Source organism: Protopterus annectens, chromosome 7.part0 (genome assembly GCF_019279795.1).
Source record: "Protopterus annectens isolate FY-2018-M chromosome 7.part0, PAN1.0, whole genome shotgun sequence".
In the NCBI taxonomy this organism is placed as follows: Eukaryota; Metazoa; Chordata; order Ceratodontiformes; family Protopteridae; genus Protopterus; species Protopterus annectens.
In genome coordinates this window covers 268,411,422-268,425,418 of record NC_056739.1, presented here as the reverse complement: position 1 = coordinate 268,425,418, position 13,997 = coordinate 268,411,422, and the positions used below count along the sequence as shown (strand labels likewise).

The 13,997-nt window shown below is 48.5% G+C and overlaps 1 protein-coding gene across 1 annotated transcript in view; it reads left to right on the top strand.

Moving 5' to 3' along the window:
- MDM4 (MDM4 regulator of p53) overlaps positions 1–13,997 on the top strand; it is a 326,441-nt gene that overhangs the window by 299,414 nt on the left and 13,030 nt on the right. The gene's annotated exons all lie outside the window — the stretch shown is intronic.

The following is a 13,997-nucleotide window of genomic DNA, read 5'->3' as shown; positions in this document are numbered from 1 at the left end:
TTTCCTCCCCTCTTCTTTCCACGTGGTGCATGTGTTTTTGGGCCAGCTGAGGCATAGCGAATGCACTGAAACCAGGCTTCAAAAGGTGCAGTGTGTGGCCGTAAGCTTTCCCTGGTGGGTGGCCACACTGTGCGTGGTTTGTTTGGGGGTGGCTCACCTCCAGTCTCTCTCCTATTTGCGCTGGGTTTAATCCCAGAGCACTTAAGGACAGGCAGGACAAACTGATCATTAAGGGCTTGTTGCCCTCCTCTACTGGGAATGAGGTCCCTTCTTCCCCCGCTAAGAAAGCGGCTGTTGCTTCGTCTTCCCCTTCCATGGCCTCTGGGACTTACCCTCTCCTGCCAAGAGGCCCAGGGAAGGGGATAAAGCCAAGAAGGACTGGCCTCGCAAACGCTCCCCTGACCACTTGTCAGAGGCTGGCCCCTTGCCGAAGGTTAAGCCTGTTTCCAGGCCAAGTGACACCTCTGCTCAGGTCCCCTAGGGTTCTCCCCTGAGCCCAAGGTACAGGTTAAGCTGATCTCCCCCACAGGCCTTCTCCCCACCAGCTATCCACGCCTACTTCGGCATCCTCTGGCTCTATACAGAACCTGGCTGAAGCGGAGATGGACAAGATGATGCGGAGGTTTATCTGCACTCAAATCCAGATGAGGGTCTTGCCAGGGCCTTCTCCCACCGGAGCGGGCGCCTTCCAGTCAGTGCTTAGACTTCTCCTCTGATCCAACCTGTGATATCGGAGTTGTTGAATGAAAGTACTGCTGGAGTTGAGGTTTCGGTGCTGATGGTAGCCTGTACCTCGACGCCGACCAGTGCCCTGTGTGTGTGTAGTCTGACTAGATCGGATCCGAGCTCTCGGAGCCGTAGCTTCGGGGTTAGATCCAAGAGAGTGCTCTCAGTTCAGCCCAGGTCGTCAGTTCTCCCTTGGCATTCGACGTGGTGGAGAGGGTTCTCGCAGGGTCGAGGCCTCTGACCATTTCGTCTTTGGAGTCTGTCCAGACCCCCCTGGCCTTGAGTATTGGTCCAGCCATCTTGCCGTCTCAGGGACAGCCCATAGCCATAGTGCCCTATGACATTCCGGCCTTGGAACAACCTGCTTGCGAGACCTCCCCAGATAGTCCCCCTGAGGAGCCCTCCTGCAAGCATACATGTAAAAGGAGGCACTTGGACTCCCCTCCAGAGTCCCTCACTGAAGACACTGAACTGGATGAAGGGGAAGGTTCCTCAAGATCACCCCCCCCGAGGATGTCTCCTTTGGAGACATCATGGAGATCTTTTGCCAAAGGGGGGAGGGGGGGTCTGTCCCACAACCAACCTCTGACGAGTCTGTGTTTCTGGAGGCATTCTGCTCAGGCCCATCTACCTCTTGGGTGTCCTCTCCTGCTGATCCACTTGTGGATTTGATAACATCTAGGCCATGGAAGGAGCCAGACACTGTAGAGCCAATACCCAAGTGCCCAGACAAGGTTTTAAGCCCCCCCAGGACAATTTACACTAGCACAAGGGGTCCCCTGTAGATGCTATGCTGGTGGCGGCGGCCACCAAGAAGGAAACTCGCCCAGGAGAGTTCCACGGTCCATCTGCACGACCGAGAGTCGAGAGCATTGGATCATTTTTGGAAATGAGTTTATCCTTCAATGACCTGTGTGAGGGTACTGAACTACATGGCACACATTATTTGACTCCAGAGAGATCTGGTCCAGGAAGTCATGGAGTCGACCCCAGGGTCCATGTCGGCAGAGGACAGGAAGATGTTTGCACGAATCGTCATCCTGAAATCTGTAGCTAACACTGCGTTTGCTCTCCCATACCATGGAGGGATCCGCACAGTGGCGGGGTCAGTTGCCATCTGCTGCCACGCCTGGCTCTGCTTATGTCAGTTCTGGGAGCCCTTTAAGGAGTCTTTCACCAATGCACCTTATGATGGTTCTTCCCTTTTTGGGAAGACGGTCAGAGAGACTTTGGTCCAGAGCGAGAAGGATGGGAAGACACCATCTGCCATCGGGATCCACTTCTCACCACCTTAAAGGTCCTTTTTCAGGAATTGACAAGGCCAGATGATGATGTGGTTCTTCAAGTCTCAGGCATTTTCCCGGGATGCTCAGGACGCCTTCCTGCAGAGGCAGAGGGGGATATGATAGATGCCACCCTAGAGGCAGAGGGGGTCCTAGGAATTTCAGGTCTCGAGAACCTTTCTCTGATAAATCTGGACAGCAGCCCTGAGGGGTTGCCGGGCTGTCCATTTCTGGAGGCAGTCGGGAGTCGCTTGTCGCTTCACCCACTAGAATGGGAGTCAGTCAGTGGGTGCTGTGAGTCATATCCAGAGGATATTTTTTCCCGTTCAAGGATTCTTCCCCATCCAACAAAACCCTCCTGGACATCCCACCCACGCAGCGGGAGGAAGTAGCAGTGAAGGTAGACTCACCTGCTTAACAATATGTCTTCCAACCGGTCTCCCCAGACCAGTCCAGATCCGGGGTTTATTCCAGGTTCTTTTTAGTGCCAAAAAAGACGGGGAACCTCAGACAAATATTGGATCTGTCCAAATTGAACCTGTTTGTAACCAATACAAAATTTGGATGGTCACAATTCAGTCTATCCTGCCTTATCTGCAGGCCAGAGACTGGATGTGCTCGATCGACTGCCAGGACACGTACTATCACATAAGATGGGCTCTCCTTGCTGGGAGCCAATCATTACCAATTTTGAGCCTTCGCCTTTGGTCTCACCACAGCCCCCCCAGATGTTTATCAAGGTAATGGCGGTAGTAGCAGCTCACCTGAGACTCAGGGTATTCAGGTCTTGCCATACCTGGACGATTGGCTCTTTACTGCCCCTTCAGAGCATATACTATGTCAGGCCAGGGACTCCTTCCTTCATCTAGCCAACAAGTTTGGCATTACGATCAATATGAACAAGTCTGCTCTTCACCCGGCTGAAATTTTAGATTTCATTGGGGCACAGCTGGACACAGTACAAACAAAGGTGGTGGTCACGTCAGACAGGATACGCAACTTAAGGTTACAGGTCTTGCACATTCTTCAGACTCTCCAACAGCCGAAGCAGTGTTGAGAGCTCTAGGTTCCATGGTGGCCACGATAAATCTTCTTCCTATGGTGGGCCTTCATATGAGGGCACTGTATTGGACACTGGCGGTTCAGTGGTCACTGTTAGACCTTCCTTTGTCTTTTCCAGTGAGAATTTCAAAAGCGTGCAGGGACTCCCTTTGATGGTGGCTTCAGTCCCCGGTTTTTCTCAAGGGACGTCCTTTTCAACCTCCTTTACCCCAAACCACTGTGACCACAGACGCCTCCCTACTGGGGGGGCATTGCTCAGGAAGGACAGTCTACAGCACATGGTCCCCTGCCGAGACCTATCTGCACATCAGTGTTCTAGAGATGAAAAGTGGTGGTTCTTGCGTTGCAGGCCCTCCATGCCCATCTTCCTCTGGAAATGATTGCAATTCAGACGGACAATATGTCAGTGGTCTGGTATATCAACAAACCAGGGGGAACCAGATCTTATCCCTTATGTTGAGAGGGCATGAGTGTGTGGGAATGGGTGATCTCCACCAGCTGTCTTCTGGTGGCAACGCACATCCCTGGACAGTCCAACATTCTAGTGGGCAGGCTCAGCAGATCTGTCCTGTTGCCTTACGAGTGGTCTCTGAAGCCTCCTAGAGTGTCGTCGTCCTTGCGATCTCTTCGCATCTCCTTCCAGCGTGAAATGCAGCGAGTTTTTCACTCTGAACCACCCTCCAGGGGAAGCCCCCAGAGATGATCTGATTCATGCTTGGCCTCCCGGGCTTCTTTATGCATATCCTCCTATTCCCCTCATGTCAAAGTTACTACAGAAAGCCGGTTGGGGAGCACTGTGATCCTCATCGCTCCATTCTGGCCGCTCGACAGGTTTGGTTTCCCTTACTCAGGTCTCATCTAGTTGTTCCAACATGGACTTTGGATCCGGTCCTGGATCTGCTTTCACATCCCTCGAGGATCCCTCATCCAGATCTGAACAGTCTGAAGCTCACTGCTTGGCTGCTCCAATTCCCGTGATTCTTAGGACTCCTGGTCTGTCATCTCCTGTCAAGTCCATTATGGTGGCTGCTCATAAATCGTCCACTAGAAAAGCTTATCGCAGTAAATGGAAACCTTTTTCTATATGGGCCATTCAGAGGTATTTTGATCCTTTCTCTGCATCGCTTTCAGCAGTTTTAGATTTTCTAGCTAGCATTTTTCATCAGGGTGCTAGTTCCTCTACGGTGAAAGTCCAACTAGCTGCCATTTCTAATTTTCATTTTGGGGTAAACATGTCTTCATTGACTTCCTCTAAACTTTGTAAAACTTTTCTCAAAGGTGCCTTTCTTCTCAGACCCCCAGTTAAGGACCTGATTTCTCCGTGGGACCTCACTTTGTTACAAGCATTGGTTTCTCCTCCCATCACATCTGCTAGAAGGGTGTCGTGGCTTCAACTCTATCAAAGTCCCTTGTATGATCTTTCGCAAAGATAGTGTTGCTATGCACTAACTCGTCCTTCCTTCCCAAGGTAGCTTCGGAAGTCAGTATTAATTAGATTATTTATTTACCAGTATTTTTTCCTAACTACCAGAACAAAGGGGAATACAAATTACTTTTACTGGACGTACATAGGCAATTGAGGTTATATCTTCACAGGACTAAACCTTTCTGCAAGTCTGATTAGCTTTTTGTGTCCTGTGCCAAGCCCTTCTTTGGTAAACCTGTCTCAAAAGTGACTATTGCTCGCTGGATTTCACAATGCATTGGCCGGGCTTACCCAGAGGTTTGTGTCTACCAGGAAAAGTGAAGGCTCATTCGACCCAATCTGTGACTGTCAGCGGCCTTTTGGTCTAGGGTCTCTGTGGATATTTGTTCAGCTGCTACTTGGGCCTCATGTCACACCTTTATTTCTCATTATAAACTGGATTTGGTCTCTAGGAGTAGAGCATCCTTTGGCTCTGCGGTGCTCCTGAATATCCTTCCATGAGGGCCTCCCAAGAGTTATGTAGCTGGGGGGACTGTCCCACAGGTTGAAGAACAAATGAATTAAACTACTTCAGAAAAAGAAGTTATGTACTCACCATAACATTCCATCTGAAGTAGGAACTTCATTTGTCAGCAACCTTTGGGATACGGATCCGATCTCGGATCCGAGCCGGCAACTTTTACCTCAGCATAGATCTGAGCTCCTAGCTCCTCCCTTTACCCATAATCCCCCTGCCAACCCTAACTGACCTCAGATCTAGTTGCCGTGCTTCAAGCCTACAAGCTGGATTTCGAGCTCCTGGTAGTTCAGGGAATTTGTTTTTTGTACCTTCTCTTGTGTGAGTGTGTAAGATTGTTTAGGTTCCCTCTTGTATATCTTTTTTGTAAAAATTTTTCCTCCCTACCCTCGCTGGTTTGTAGTGTGTGTTTGTGGTGTGTGTAGGGGCCTAGTGAATATGTTTTTTCTGTTCAACATGTTGGAGGCCACTAAAGCCATATTTTTCAAAAAATGGTGTGAAAGCAGAAAGGTGCACCCATGTACTGCAAATTTAAACAACCACTCTCACTCTCTCCTAATAAAGAAAGCGGCGTTTATTTGATAAATAAAGGATCAGCACAATAGAGTAAAAGCTTTTGTTATATAACAACAACACTCATCAGACATAAAGTTAATAAAATAACTCCCTAAATAACATAATGACATATCACCCTCAGTTAAAACAACAAATCAACAACAAATCATCAACATTTTGCATTGTTACTGGTTAAAAAAACAAACAAAAAAATGAAAGATCATGAAAAAAAAATAAATGAGGAGAGCATATTTATAAATACTAAATTAACTAATGTCTGCTGGATGGGGAATTAAGTCACTGTCACATGATTTACACTAGTGTGTGCTGAATACGCTTTAAGTTTAAATTATCCATTTTCTTTCCCTTTCTTCTAACATTTCCTAATCGACTTAATTGGATACTAGTTCACTAGTTGAAATTTAAAGAATGTGGAGCATCCTTCTCATCAAAATATGCTTAGCTAGGGCATTGGTGGTATTGCCCTTGCTAATGGCATGGCATGCTAATCCTTCATCTCTACGTTCCCTCCATAGACTCTTTAAATTGTACCGTGTCAAAATATTACAGGTGTGACACAAATGTAACAAAACATGATATAAAGATCTACAATGGATCTACAATTGTCCATATTGTCTGAAGCGTACAAAATAAGGTTATAAGTTATATAAGTTATAAGATATATATTTGCACTGCACTGCAATTAAAACTATTTGTTCTATGTGAGTATATTCTATCTTATGTCTCTGATGGGCCCAGAGTTATGAGTAGAGAGAGACAGGGAACCAACATATTTCTGCATATCACTCATCAACCAAGCTCTTTATCCGTTCAACGACCATCAATAATCTCCAATTTCTAGTCAGAACATCAATACATGGTGGTTACTAGGTGGTTCCCTGATGGTGACCCCTATTGATGGTAGGCTGACTGTGGTATGTTTTAATAGATTCCTGGGGATAGATTCATGGGATTCATGGATATTGATCAATGGATCCCCTAACATTATGGTGCTACTGCATCACCCTGGGTGCCTCTGTGTCCTCTACACATATGTCTGGTTCTGGCAATATCAGATTGATTCTAGCTAGCAGTAAAAGTTGATGGGTGATCAAAACATGTTTCGCGATTGCGCTATCCTTGGGAATTAACTATTTTGCACATGCCTAGGATGCATACTGCCTATTGCTAGGTGCACACCGATGCGATGCAAGCTCCCGGAACCCGGGTCAAAGCCAATGAAAGCTCCATCCCATCTGCTCGTCAAAAGCCTCAAATATCAAAACAGAATGCAACAACAGAAAATCAGCAGAAAAAAGTTGTCTAATCAGTTGTCTCATTTTAAATAACTCACAAAGGTTAGAAAGCTAAAGATACTTAAATTGCAAGCACACAAGTTTGGCCTAAATGATAAAGTGACACACATTAAGCATTATTCTTATCCTTATCCAGTATATTACTATGAATTAACTCATCAATTATGTTTTTATTTTTTTACATTTATCATCATTCTGTTTGTTTGTTTGTTTGTTTGCATTTTAACCAGTAACATACAGAAGCCCTTTCTGATTTGTTGTTATTTTTATAACTTTGTCTGATGAAGCGTTTGTTATAATTTACTTTTTCATTGGGGTGCTTCATCCTGTGATCTTTTCAAAATGCACCGAGTGTGGCCATAAGCTTTCACCGGCAGATGGCTACACCCGGTGCGTTAGGTGCCTTGGGGTTGAACACCTCTCTTCTGGATGCACGGTTTGTGCAGCGTTCAACCCCAGGGCACTTAAGGACCGGAGGTCGAAGCTGATCCTGGCGGGCTTTTTGCCCCCGGACTCGGCTCCGGCCTCCGGTGGCCGCTACCCAGCCCTCGGTGGTAGCCACCCCTGCCTCCCTCCCTCCGGTCGGGACTCAACCTCCCGTTTTGGCTCCGGAGGAGAGGGAGGCCGGAAAAACCAAAAGGAAGGAGAAGCACCATAAGCGGCGGGCAGAAGACTCTTCCTCGGCCCCGCCCGCCAAGCGGGCTTCTCCTTCCAGGGTTTCTGGATCGTCTCGGCTCCGGTCCCCTTGTTTTTCACCGAGACCTGGGGTGGAGGCGACCCGGTCCCCATCGAGGTCATCGAGGCGTCACTCTAGGTCTGCCTTGGTGGCCTCGTCGAGATCCACCTTCAGTATGTCAGACGCAGACATGGACCGGATGGTGAGGAGGTTCATCCAGGCCCAGCTGCAGATGGGAGTGCTCTTGCCCCCCCCCCCCTCCGGGAGGGAGCTCGACCCCATTTTTTGCTCCAATTGCTCCTTGTCCGTCCAGCTTCCCGGGTTCGGAGCCGAGCCGGATCCAGGGGTGTGTCAGAGCCGACGGTACTAGTTACTTCAGATCCGACTGGTCCCTCAAGTTTGTCGCATCCAACCTCTCGGAGCCGTGGGTTGAGCTTCTGATCCAAGGGACTTTGTGTGACTTCGGCTCCATCCCGGTCGGAGCACACGGGTCCTTCGGATCCGAGGGTCTCGGCCCCAGATCCGGTCCCCGCTTCGGATCAGAGTGGGAGCTGACTCTCTGAGCCTATCGAGAGTAGCTCCCCCTCGGCTTTCGCGGTGGTAGAGAGGGCACTGTTGAGTGCATCCGGACCTCCGGTCCTGGCTTCGGCTCCTCCCTGCACTCCCTCTCAGCTGGTCCGGGCTCCCATCACCCGGCCTTCATGACAGCCTGCTTCAACGTCTCTGGGTGTTCCTTTGGAACGTGATATTGCTGGTGAGTCTTCCTCGGACGGAAAGGCTCAGGATTAGGGGAGGGTGGTCTGCCCCCAAGGCTTCCTTCGATGAGTCTGTATTCCTATAGGTGTTCGAAGCAGGGCCATCTTACCTCTTGGATGTCCCCTCCCCCGACCCCGTGGTGGACCTTATTTCCACCAGGGCTTGGAAGGAGCCGGACACTGTAGAGCCAGTCCCCAAGCGCCCGGATAGGATCCTGAGTCCCCCTGCTGAAAGAACCCACTGGAGCAGAGGTCCCCCCGTGGATGCCATGTTGGTGGCGGCGGCCACCAAGAGAGCTGGCTCAGGAGAGCTCTGCGGTCCACACGCCGAGTAAGGACTCTCGAGCGATGGACCGCCTGGGGAAGCGGGTCTTTAGTTCAGCAACCTTCTCCATGAGAGCGCTGAACTATATGGCACACGTCATCCTGATGCAGCGGGATCTAATAAAAGAATACGCTGCATCCCCCCCAGAGTCCATGTCGGAAGGAGACGAGCAACTGTACTCCTCCCGAATGTCTACTCTACGTTCAGTTTCCAACACCTCTATGCGGCTCTTGTCACACGCCACTGACGGAGCCGCTAGAGCTGGCGGAGCCAGCCTGGTAATCAGGCGTCAGGCCTGGCTCCGACACTGAGACTTCTTGGAACCCTTTAAGGCGTCCTTCGCGAATGCCCCCTTTGATGGTTCTGCACTGTTTGGCAATACCGTTCACGACACTTTAGTCCAGAGCGAGAAAGATGGGAAGACGTTGTCTGCCGTCAGAGTCCGCTTCTCTGCTCCCCAGAGGTCCTTTTCTAAGAACCAAAAGGGTCAGAAGATGTGGTTCCGAAAATCGCATCAGTCCCAGTCTGCTCCAGACAACCAGTCCTCTCCTGGCAGAGGAGGACAGGGAGGACGCCGCCAAAGAGGCAGAGGGGGTCCCAGAAACTTTGGGTACAGAGAACCCTTCTCTGAGAGGCCCACGCAGAACCCCTGAGGGGTTGCCCGGCTGCTCCACTCTGGAGGCAGTCGGGGGGGCATCTTTCGAAGCACCTAGCAATGTGGGAGTCCATAACAGATCGCTGGGGGCTTCATCATATCCAGAGGTTACCAAATTCCCTTTATTGTAACCCCCAAAACCAAAAGCCTCCCCGACGTACCACCCAATCAAAGGGAGGCAGCTGCTACAGAAATTCAGCAGCTTTTGCAAAAAAGAGCCATCCAACCCGTCCCCCCAGATCAGTTCGGATCGGGGTTTTACTCCAGGTTCTTTCTGGTGCCAAAAAAGATGGGGGACTTGAGATCCATTCTCGATCTCTCTCTCTCTCTCTCTCCTGAACCTGGCAGTACTCAAAGAAAAGTTCCGAATGGTCACCTTACAATCTATTCTCCCCCTATTACGGGAGAACGATTGGATGTGCTCGATAGACCTCAAAGATGCGTACTACCACATCCTAGTGGACAGACGCTCCAGGAGGTTCCTCCGCTTCCGGCTGGGAGCCAGTCACTTTCAGTTCAGGGCCCTTCCCTTCGGTCTCACCTCAGCCCCCAGGGTGTTCACCAAAGTCTTGGCGGTCATAGCGGCCCACCTGAGGCTTCAGGGAATTCAGGTCTTTCCGTACCTGGACGACTGGCTCCTCATCGCCCCAACAAGGCATCTGCTGTGTTCAGGCAGGGATTATTTCCTCAACCTTGCTCCACGTCTAGGGTTGACTATCAACATGACCAAATCCTCTCTAGTCCCTACACAGGTAATATATTTCATAGGGGCGAGATTGGATTCCAGGATAATGCTTGCCTTCCTGACTCCCGATCGGCTTCAGAACCTGAGGTTGTATGTCCAGGCCATTCTCATACTTCCTGCTCCACCTGTGGAATTGATCCTGAGCGCTCTAGGGTCCATGGCGGCAGCTATTCCTCTACTGCCCCTAGCCCGCCTAAATATGAGGGTCCTGCAGTGGACCCTCCAAGTACAATGGTCCCTGTCTCGCAACCCCCTGTCCCATCCTATTCCCCTAAGCAGGGCTGGCAGAGGGTCACTCATGTGGTGGCTCCGGTCCCCAAGTCTCCACACGGGACGATAATTCTCGATGCCTTTCCCCGTCGCCACAGTGACCACAGACGCCTCTCGCCTGGGGTGGACGGGGCACTATTCAGGCAGAACGGTCCAAGGCACATGGAATGACACAGAGACTTCTTTGCATATCAATGTCCTAGAGATGAGGGCGGTGCTTTTGACGTTGCAGGCACTTCACAGCCTTCTTCCGATTGGGACAATTGCAGTACAAACAGACAACATGTCAGTTGTCTGGTACATCAACAAATGGGGGGGAACCAGGTCTTATCCTCTTTCTCGCGAGGCCATGAGAGTGTGGGAATGGGCGATTTCCACCAACCGCTTTCTTATTGCAACGCACATTCCGGGACGGTCCAACATCCTAGCAGACAGGCTCAGTCGTTCGATTCTGACTCTGTACAAATGGTCTCTCAATCCTCTAGTAGTGAAACAAATATTTGCCCAATGGGGGCAGCCCTGTTGCAATCTTTTTGCCTCTCCTTCAAATACCAAATGCAACAGTTACTTTGCTCTAATCACCCCTCAGGGGGAGTCCCCGAAAGACTCTCTAGTACATGCTTGGCCTCCCGGTCTCCTTTACACTTACCCTCCTTTGCCCATGATGCTGAAACTCTTACAGAAAGCCAGTCGACTGGGGAGCAAAATGATCCTCATTGCCCCATTCTGGCCTTGTCAAACTTGGTTCCGATACCTGTGGTCTCACCTAATTCATCCACCATGGATTCTGGATCCACTCTCGGATCTCATTACTCACCCTCTTGATCTTCCAGCCTCCAACCTGGTCAACCTCAAGCTGACTGCTTGGTTGCTCCAGTTCCACTCCTGATTAGGACTCCCAGAATCTCCTCAACAGTCAAAGCCATCCTAGTAGCAGCACATAAATCTTCCACCAGAAGAGTCTACCGAAGCAAGTGGAAACGTTTCTCCGTCTGGGCGGAGCACCATCACTTCGATCCTTTCACGGCGCCTCTCACGTCGGTTTTGGATTTCTTAACTACCCTTTTTCATCAAGGGGCTAGCTGCTCTACAGTCAAGGTACAACTGGCAGCGATTTCGCATTATCATGTAGGGCATGAACAGGCCCTCTAATTACTTCCAAGCTTTGTAAAGCTTTCCTCAAGGGTACTTTCCTTCTCAGACCTCCGGTCAGGGAGGTAGTACCCCCATGGGATTTGTCTTTGGTTCTCCAAGCCTTGACTAGCCCCCCTTTCGAGCCGGCGGCCACGGTTGATCTTAAATATCTCTTGGAAGACGGCCTTCTTAGTGGCCATTACTTCAGCTAAAAGGGTCTCTGAACTTCAGGCTCTGTGTTAAACCGCCGTATTTAACCTTCCATCCAGATAGTTTACCTCAGGATCAAGTCCGTCCTTTCTGCCTAAGGTGTCTTCAGTAGCTAATATTAATCAATCTGTTAATCTTCCCGTGTTCTTTCCCCATTACCAGAACAAAGGAGAGTACAAACTAGATTCCTTGGATGTGCACAGACAATTACGTTTTTATATTCATCAAACTGCTGGTCATAGGCAATCTGACCAGTTGTTTGTCTCCTTTGCCAAAACAAGTTTAGGCAAGTCAATTTCTAAAGTTACAATATCACGGTGGATAGCTAGTTGTATCCTCTTAGCGTATCAGAGTTCAGGAAGGCCTGCACCTCAGGGAGTCCGAGCTCATTCTACTAGGGCCGTCGCTACTTCGGCGGCTTTTAAATCTAGGGTTCCCTTAGATGATATTTGTTCCGCAGTCACTTGGGCCTCATCTCATACCTTTATCAGCCATTACAAACTGGATGTTGTCTCCAGAGGTAGGGCGTCCTTTGGCTTTGCAGTGCTCCGGAATGTTCTTCCATAAAGGCCACCCAGGATTCAGGTAGCTGGGGACTCTGTCCCAAAGGTTGCTGACAAATGAAGTTCCTACTTCAGATTAAGAAGTTATGTACACACCATAACATTCCATCTGAGTAGGTATCTTCATTTGTCTGCAACCATCCCCCCCCCCTCCTTCCCCCCCTGACCTATAGGATCTGTCTTGGATAAGCCCCTTCCGGGGCACAATAACAATGCTTATATCGGGCAAACTTGATCTGAGGTCAGTTAGGGTTGGCAGGGGATTATGGGTAAAGGGAGGAGCTAGGAGCTCGGATCTATGCTGTGGTAAAAGTTGCCGGCTCGGATCCGAGATCGGATCCGTATCCCAAAGGTTGCAGACAAATGAAGATACCTACTCAGATGGAACGTTATGGTGAGTACATAACTTCTTAATCTGAGTAGTTCTACTTCATTTGTCTTCAACCGTCCCCCCCTCCCCCCTTCCTTCCCTTACATTATCCTTTGGGATATGACATGTCCCTTGTACCGGACAGTTATTGCTGGGATCTTTGGTTCTGTCAGGGCTAAAGTTCTTTTGTAATGTTTGTGTTAGAGGATAAGGTGTCATTGGGTCGGGTATCTGATACCTGTTGGGCAGCAAACTCGATCTGAAGAGAGAAGGGAGACAGGGGTCATTATGGGTAAGGGGAGGAGAATGGAGCTCAGAGCTGTAGCTGGAAAATGCGGCCATGTCTAATCCGATGTGGATACGAGGACCCACAGGTTTAAGACAAATGAAGTAGAACTACTCTGATGGAAGGTTATGGTGAGTACATAACTTCTTTTTTGTCCATTATACTGTAGCGGAGATGCTGCTTGTTATCTGTTATTAAGTTAGTAATTGTATGTACTTAGTACTTTAACAAAAGCAACTTACATACTACTGTGTGAAAGCTTTTGTCTGGTTCACTTTGTTCTAACAACATATATATATATATATATATATATATATATATATATATATATATATATATATATATATATATATTAGGTTGTACGCTTCCAGGATGCGACAAATACATTAAAGTTCAACAACAATGCAATTCTGGGTTTATTTGAATTATATATATATGGAAAGACTACAAATGCACTGACTTATCACTATAGAGAGTATATCTTGCTGATAACATTGTTGTTCATACCATTTTAATAGCTTTTATTCACAAAATGTATTTATCTTTTACTTTTTAAGTTGATTTTTTAGAAAGTGCTGTGGAATACAAGGTGGTATGTAGGCTGCTAGAGGTGTGAAATTCCATGCCACATGGGTGTTGGTGAGTTAAAACTGTCAGGAAAAAAATGGAGTACAGTGAACTAATTGCTTTTAAAGCTGTTGACACTTTACTACTGACCTCTGTTTTTGACAGCATTAAGTGTTTCAGTGGTTTCAAAGACTTAAAGCACTTTGTACTCCTGCAGTTAATGTAATTAACATTACAGTGGAACAGATTATTCTGCATGTACTAAGAATTCTGATTGTATCTTTTATCATAGCAAAGTTGATATATGTTCTGGAGGTGAATCTCTGGGTACACTTGAGATTCACTCTGCTGTTGAGGTGAATTCCTTGACATCTGTCTCTGAGACATGTACATAACTTGGTTATGATCGACTATGTCCTAATACTCTGCCATGTTTGTGGTCTGATCAGTATCTAAGCAGTCTGTTTTGCCTTTAAATAGCTCCGTTCATGGAGTTTAAGATGACTGGTACAGTAATGCAACCATGGAGGTGGTAAGTTAAGGGGAATGTACCAAG